Source organism: Cherax quadricarinatus, chromosome 41 (assembly GCF_038502225.1).
Source record: "Cherax quadricarinatus isolate ZL_2023a chromosome 41, ASM3850222v1, whole genome shotgun sequence".
Lineage (NCBI taxonomy): Eukaryota > Metazoa > Arthropoda > Malacostraca > Decapoda > Parastacidae > Cherax > Cherax quadricarinatus.
The window spans coordinates 15,452,870-15,461,173 of NC_091332.1; positions in this window are offsets into that span (position 1 = coordinate 15,452,870).

The following is an 8,304-nucleotide window of genomic DNA, read 5'->3' on the forward strand; positions in this document are numbered from 1 at the left end:
AGCTAACCAAGCACCAACCCAACCATACACCACCTTAACCATACACCACCTTAACCATACACCACCTTAACCACACACCACCTTAACCACACACCACCTTAACCACACACCACCTTAACCACACACCACCTTAACCACACACCACCTTAACCACACACCAACCTAACCACACACCAACCCTAACCACACACCACCCTAACCACACACCACCCTAACCACACACCACCCTAACCACACACCACCCTAACCACACACCACTTTAACCACACACCACCCTAACCACACACCACCCTAACCACACACCACCCTAACCCCACACATCCGCACACCACAGAATATCTGTAACTCTCCTGCGGTATCTGATCAAAGCCGTCTGGGAGGAACTCTTGAAAACAATAGGTCCCAACCATAAAAATAACCGATGGACCTGCCACTCGACTTTGCATAGAGCACGCACGCCGCCAATGCCATCTAAATTTATAATGAGAGAAATCAAAACGTCGCCATTGTCTCGGCCTGAAAATGCGGATAAGGCGGTGGACACTTGGACGATAAATATGGATTATACACACACATACAAAAAAAAAAAAAAAAGGTTGGGGGTTTGGAGTGTCATCTTCAGTTGTGGATCTGATTATAAACTTTTTTTTGGGTGTTCAGAGGGATAAATGAGCGCTTGTTTAAGGAGTTGACTGTTACATGTTACGAAGCTGAATCTTCACTAAAGGGGATGCAAGAAAGGATGACGCTTAGGGTAATTCGTACGTTATGAAGCTGTGGACCCATTAAGATGCATAAAAATGGGTGACCAGTCTATGTTACTAGGCTGTGGGCCCACTTGGGGTAATACAAGTAGTCACTTAGGTGGGATGGTGTATGAGAGAGGAAGGGATGGGGAAGCGGGTGGGAAAAGGAAGACAAGGAAGAGGAATATTGGGTGGGAGAGCAAGGCTAGAGAGGGATGGGTGTGTATAGATAAGGGCATGGGACGAGAAAGAGAGAGAGAGAGAGAGAGAGAGAGGAGGGGAAGGAGGGAGGTTGTATGCATGCTCGTCAGTTAATTAGCTTCCTTTTTTCTACCACTTTAGCTAACTCCGTGAAAGACAGACAACATATTTTGAAACTCAGCCTTTTAGATTAATAAATTTTCGACTTCCATAGAATACCTCACCGATCAGAACACAAATTTTTCGATAGAAAAGAAGCACGATTACTGAATGTACCTAAAGCATATGAGAGAGAAACTTTTATATTCCTGAGCTGAAAAGAACCTTTCAGATTTGATAGTTTTTTTCCTTGGCAATGTGCAATTGACGTGGTAATATTGACAACCAAGTGAGAGGAAAATAGCAACTCTTGATAGGCAATCTGCATGTTTGAGATCGTTAAGGAAAATGGAATATTTTGATTGGCAAAGCTAGCTGGCTACCATCTCAAGGTGAGAGAGAGAGAGAGAGAGAGAGAGAGAGAGAGAGAGAGAGAGAGAGAGAGAGAGAGAGAGAGAGAGAGAGAGAGAGAGAGAGAGAGAGAGAGAGAGAGAGAGGGAGGGAGGGAGGTGAGATGAGGTAAGGTGAGGTGCTGAGTCTGAAATGTTTATTAAGTTAGTGAAAGGAGGTGTGCGACTTCAGCTTTGGAAGTGTAACTGAATGCACACATGCGCAGATGCACACATGCGCAGACGCGCGCACACACACACACACACACACACACACACACATACACATACACATACACACACACACACCCACACACACACACATACACACACACATACACACACACACACACCAGGCCTAGTGTCTAATCATGTGCCTTGGACAAAATGGTAACTAACACACACACGCACAGAAAATTGACTCTTATATAAGACTACGGATAGGGAAAATGATGAGGAAGAGAGCACCAGGACAGGACAGTGGTGGACGTCAAGATCATTCGAATAGCCTTCAAGTTCAGCCAGAAAGATTGCTACTTAAATTCAGTCTGGAGAAGCGAAGTGTTGAGTGAGAAGACCGAACACGGAGTACAACCTAAAGGTATGTGGCGCTAACATGAAGCTCACACTAGATCAAGAACATAATGATTCTGGATTTCATTTTTTTATATGTAGTTCTAAGCCCGTACGGGTCATTCAGCCCAAGGGCTGGTGGAAGATTGATCCTCCCGCCGCTGCATCGCGAGACTACGTCCTACCTAACTGTATTTGCATAGTTTTCTTGTAAAGAAACTGGAGAAAAGTCGAAGGTTCGCAACAAAACAAGATTTGTACCGTTGCTGAAGTAAATGAACTTCGTGGAGAAATTTGAGGAATTTCAACACGTACTGCATTTCATAATACGCTAACGATGTTTGGATCGTTCAGCATGAGGAGTGGAGGCTTGAGCCTCCGTTTGGTAAACGCGACAAGGTATTTGATCAGTCAGGCACTAGGTAATCGCTCAACTTAATCTAAGAGTACTTAAAAAGAGGAAGATTGAAATAATTTCGGGAATAGAATGGCTACGGACAGTCTTAAGGAGGTGTATGAGAGTTAAATTTGATCCAAGGAAATGAACTGAACTACAGTTCACTACAATTAGTGAGGTTTAAGAGCAACACCAGTGGCGTTATTAAAGATGATTTAAGATCGACAACGTTGATTGGAGAAGTAAGGTGATACTGACAGTTTGTAGATAGACACACAATTTAAGACATAAGGAACCCTTTCTTCACAAGTGGCTTCTTCAGTCCTAATACAGAGGCAACTAAGAGCTGCTTCAGTTTCGAGGGACGTAAGTATAGGCAACAGTTTGCTCTTGCTAAGAGCTCACCCATGAGCGCAGTCATAGCTAATTTGTATATGAAACATCTTGAAAGCAGTGGCACACTGCTAACCATCTCTTTCTTAGTCATCTGGCTGCGCTACGTCGATCATATTTTAGTCATTTCACCCAAGAGCATTTACGCGCAGATCATCCTCGATATCGTCAGCAACTTCAAGCCTACCATAAAATTCACACTTGAAGAAAAGACAACCAGTTGCCATTCTTAGGCATGTTACTCCACACCGGCAGGGTTAGACTTTTATTCAAAGTACTTACAAGAACGACTTACTTCATTTTTACTCCCATCACAACAATAAGAGGACTAAGAGGAGCGTTGTGATAGGACAAACAGGATATGCAGCCCTGAGTTCCTCGAAGAGGAATGTGAATTCATTACACAAGCTTTTTAACTACTGCAATTCTCTCTTCACTTCATTGCCACCGACTGCAGAATATGTGCAGAACGCATTTTCAACAGGAACAACGTCGACACTACATAGGAAACACCAACCCAATATACTGTTCTGCCTATCAGCAATGTAACTTCAAACGAATCCCTTTTAATGAGAGGCAGTCAGTTTAAAATAGCTACAGACCTTGTCCAGTGTCAGAGATTTAGTGAGAACAAACTGATAACACACTCACCAGTGCAGTAACCTGCGTCCTAACTTGTGGAGGGTTACCTGGAGGTTACCTGGAGGTTATTCCGGGGATCAACGCCCCCGCGGCCCGGTCCATGACCAGGCCTCCCGATGGATCAGGGCCTGATCAACTAGGCTGTTACTGCTGGCCGCACGCAGTCCAACGTACGAGCCACAGCCCGGCTGATCCGGCACTGACTTTAGGTATCTGTCCAGCTCTCTCTTGAAGGCAGCCAGGGGTTTATTGGCAATTCCCCTAATGCTTGATGGGAGGCTGTTGAACAGTTTTGGGCCCCGGACACTTATGGTGTTTTCTCTTAGTGTACCAATGGCGCCCCTACTTTTTATTGGGGGCATTTTTCATCGCCTGCCCAGTCTTTTACTTTCGTAGGGAGTGATTTCTGTGTGCAGATTTGGGACCATTCCTTCCAAGATTTTCCAAGTGTAGATTATGATGTATCTCTCCCTCCTGCGTTCCAACGAGTACAAGTCAAGTGCTTCCAAGCGTTCCCAGTAGTTAAGGTGCTTGACAGAACTTATACGTGCAGTAAAGGATCTCTGTACACTCTCTAGATCTGCGATTTCACCTGCTTTGAATGGAGATGTTAATGTACAGCAGTATTCCAGCCTAGAGAGAACAAGTGATTTGAAAAGGATCATCATGGGCTTGGCATCTCTCGTTTTGAAAGTTCTCATTATCCATCCTATCATTTTCTTTGCACGTGCGATCGTGGCACTGTTGTGATCCTTGAAAGTGAGATCCTCAGACATTACTACTCCCAGGTCCCTTACATTATTTTTCCGCTCTATTGTATGGCCGGAGTCAGTAGTATACTCTGTTCTAGTTATTATCTCCTCCAGTTTTCCATAACGGAGTAGTTGGAATTTGTCCTCATTGAACATCATATTGTTTATCGTTGCCCACTGGAAAACTTTGTTTATATCTTCTTGGAGGTTAACCGCGTCCTCAGCAGATGACAGCCTCATGCAGATCCTAGTATCATCCGCAAAGGATGATACGGTGCTGTGGTGTATATCTCTGTTTATGTCTGATATGAGGATAAGGAATAAGATGGGGGCGAGTACTGTGCCTTGTGGAACAGAGCTCTTCACTATGGCAGCCTCCGATTTAACTCTGTTGACCACTACTCTTTGTGTTCGATTTGTTAGGAAGTTGAAGATCCATCTCCCCACTTTCCCAGTTATTCCTTTAGCACGTATTTTATGGGCTATTACGCCATGATCGCATTTGTCAAATGCTTTTGCAAAGTCTGCGTATATTACATCTGCATTCTGATTTTCTTCCAGTGCATCCAAGGCCATGTCATAGTGATCCAGTAGTTGTGAGAGGCAGGAGCGACCTGCCCTGAACCCATGTTGCCCTGGATTGTGCAGATTTTGGGAATCCAGGTGATTTGCAATCCTGCTTCTTAGCACTCTTTCAAAGATTTTTATGATGTGGGACGTCAGAGCTATTGGTCTATAGTTCTTAGCTAATGCTTTGCTGCCACCTTTATGGAGTGGGGCTATATCCGTTGTTTTAAGTGACTGTGGAATTTCACCCATGTCCAAGCTCCTCCATAGTGTACTTAGGGCACGCGAGAGGGGTTTCTTGCAGTTCTTAATGAAAACAGAGTTCCACGAGTCTGGGCCCGGGGCTGAGTGCATAGGCATGTTGTCAATGGCTTTTTCGAAATCTATCGGAGTTAGGGTAATGTCGGAAATCTGGCATACATTTATGGAGTTTTGAGGCTCATTCATGAAGAAATCATTTGGGTCGTCGATCCTCAGACCGATTAGTGGTTCACTAAACACAGAGTCGTACTGGGATTTCAATATTTCACTCATTTCCTTGTTGTCATCTGTGTAAGTCCCATCCTGTCTGAGTAAGGGCCCGATACTAGATGTGGTATTTGCCTTGTTTTTGGCATATGAAAAGAAATATTTTGAATTTCTTTCAATTTCACTAATAGCTTTAAGCTCCTCCTGCCTCTCCTGGTTCCTGTAAGAGTCATTTAGCTTAAGTTCGATAGTTTCCACTTCCCTGGTCAGCGCCTCCTTTCGTGTATCAGATATTCTAGCACTCCTGAGGAGCTCAGTGACTCTTCGTCGTCTTCTGTAGAGGGAGCGTCTTTTTCTCTCCAGTTTACTCCTGCTCTTCTTCTTTCTTAGGGGAATATGCCTAGAACATGCTTCGGCTACCAGGAAGTTGATCCTTTCAAGGCACTGGTTTGGATCCATGTAAGAAAACGTGAACGTAAAAATGCGTTCAGCCGCGATGATAAAACAAAATGTTTTTGTCCAACACAGGAGCAAGCAGGACCGTCTTATTAAATTCGGAGAGGCTGAACTAATTACACGCGAAAATGTCCTACACCGCCGACGGTGTTTAGATGCCGCCATGATAAAAGTAACAAACACCATCCCACAAAAATCCGGTTTCTATAGCATTTCCAAAATCTTAGCAAAACGCTTACTACCAAACCTGAACACTGCTGTTAATTGATACTAGCCATCAATGTTACGTCTGCGTTGCTGACAGGTTAGGTCCTTAATCCGATCCATCACACCTCAGCTGTACTTCCACTGTATTACCTCTACCTTCTCAGCTTGCCACCTGACTCTCTTCACTATATGTAATACTCGTTTGTTAGTTGTCGCCACTTGTGGCGACTCGTTTCCTTAATGACTTGAACTGTGCATGTCACATTATCTACAGTGACATTCTCCCTCCCCCCCCCCTTCCTCCGTCTCTCGCAAAATGTGTGTGTGGGAAGCAAGGTCAACATCCAGAGTCTTGGTCAAGGTCGTAGTCTTGCAATTCTTCAAAAGTTGGGAGACAAAAAATAGTTATTGCAAGCATGTCTCTTTAAGTTTAAAATGTTCGTGTTCTTTTTTCAAATTTGATTAATGCCTATCTTTCAAGGGTTTCAGTTTGTTTGGCGATTCCTATTGTAGCATGGAGTATCTCTGCAAAAGTGATGGGTTAATTTTCTGGCTAATTATTATGTTATTGGACAATAAAGAGGTAATTAATAAGGTTAAGTCATGAGTCAAGATATGATTGCGAGGCGGGGTGTGCGGTTGGCCTGGCCGCCACTAGATGTCACCAGCTTCACTACAACAGACCGCAGCAGCTGGGAGCTTGTATCAGTCTTGTGGGAGTGACTGCTAGGTTTTCCTCCGTAATTCACGCCCCTTTCTCTCTCTCTTGTCACCCAGTGAGACATATCCTGTGTTGGGAGGAAGATGTAGTGATGGTGGTCGCTGTGTTTTAAGATAGCAGTATGAAAGAAAAAATAAGTTTCCACAATATATAGAAGTCTTAGTTCTCTTTAGTCACGACAGTTTGATTTTAGGCTTCTTTTTCCCACTCCCGTGTGTAGTGTCGTGGGTGGTATCGATCGCCCCTCCTCGCCATCTATCCTTCTACCCCTACACTCCCTATAACCCCCTTACGTCTCTAACCTCCCTTTCTCCGTGTACCAACCTCTCCTACTTTATCCTGTCCATGCTACAGACTTGCCATAAAAAAAAAGTTGCACTTCTACATAATTCATTATAAAACTATGGTAAAAGATTAAAATCGTATGTGCGGCTTCCCTTTGAGGGTGGTTCCTTGATGATGGTGAGCGGCTCTTGATCCAAGGAATTGAAGCTGTACTCCAATTCCTTGAAAAGCCTGACTGCCTTCCATTCCCCCCAAGTGCTGTATAATAATAATAATAATATTTTTTCGACAAAGTACAAGATCGCAGCTAATTACGACTGGCATTCTTTATAGGAAGCCTTTGGTTATGCAGAGGATTTCGGACAGCCCAAGTTAACTGTGTCCCCCTGGATGCGACCCAGTCTGCAGACACCCAGGTACCTGCTTACTGGGTGAACAGGGGCAACAGGCGAAAGGAAACATGCCCAGTGTTTCACCCATTCCGGGAATCGATCCCGGACCCCCAGTGTGTGAACTGGGGACGCTACCAGCGAAGCCACGAGCACCTCTACGGGTTTAGCGTCCCCCTCCCCTACGTGAATGCAATAAAAATGTGTGAGGATTATATCATTTTAATTAAACACATTAGCTGCCACATTTCATTTATACCTAAGATAAAATTTTATTTGGGAGATGCACAAGTACTTTTACAGACATAAACTTGAACAGAAGTTTTGAGGACCCATAGTTCATGTATGAATACATAGTACATCATGCAGTTCAATCTTCGGTAATAAAGTTACAAGGTATAAGTTATATCTCTTGCTGTATTTATTCGCAGCTTTAATTCTCATTCTCTCTCTCTCTCTCTCTCTCTCTCTCTCTCTCTCTCTCTCTCTCTCTCTCTCTCTCTCTCTCTCTCTCTCTCTCTCTCTCTCTCTCTCTCTCTCTCGCCCATGACCTGGTTATTTTTACTGCACACTTGTTGGTCCAGGAGGAGCGTCCCACCCCTTCTATCACCCACTTTGCTACCTGAGGGAGAGAAGGGGCAAGGAGGAGGGGAGAGTCAAGGACGAGGAGTATAGAGAGGAAAGAGAATGAGAAAGGATTGGCATTGGAAACTAAAGTCTACCTGAAGATGTAGAAACGCTGCCTTCTTGACTGCTCTACTTGTATCTTTGGATGCACACCTCTCGCTTATTATTTCCTCCTGTGCTGGTACGCGTAGCGACCCTGTCGCAAATTTCTCTGCGAGGTGCTTAACGTGAGTTGTCTGCGTACGCTGTCATCAGCGGTGTTCAATAGTTCCTCTGATGAACCTGTAAGGTTCATCAGAGGTGGGCCCGCACATAACGTTAAACGGGTTACCCATTGTCCTGTCTGTGGCCTGCGGGATCACGACGACCACATTCAGTATTTTAACTTACGG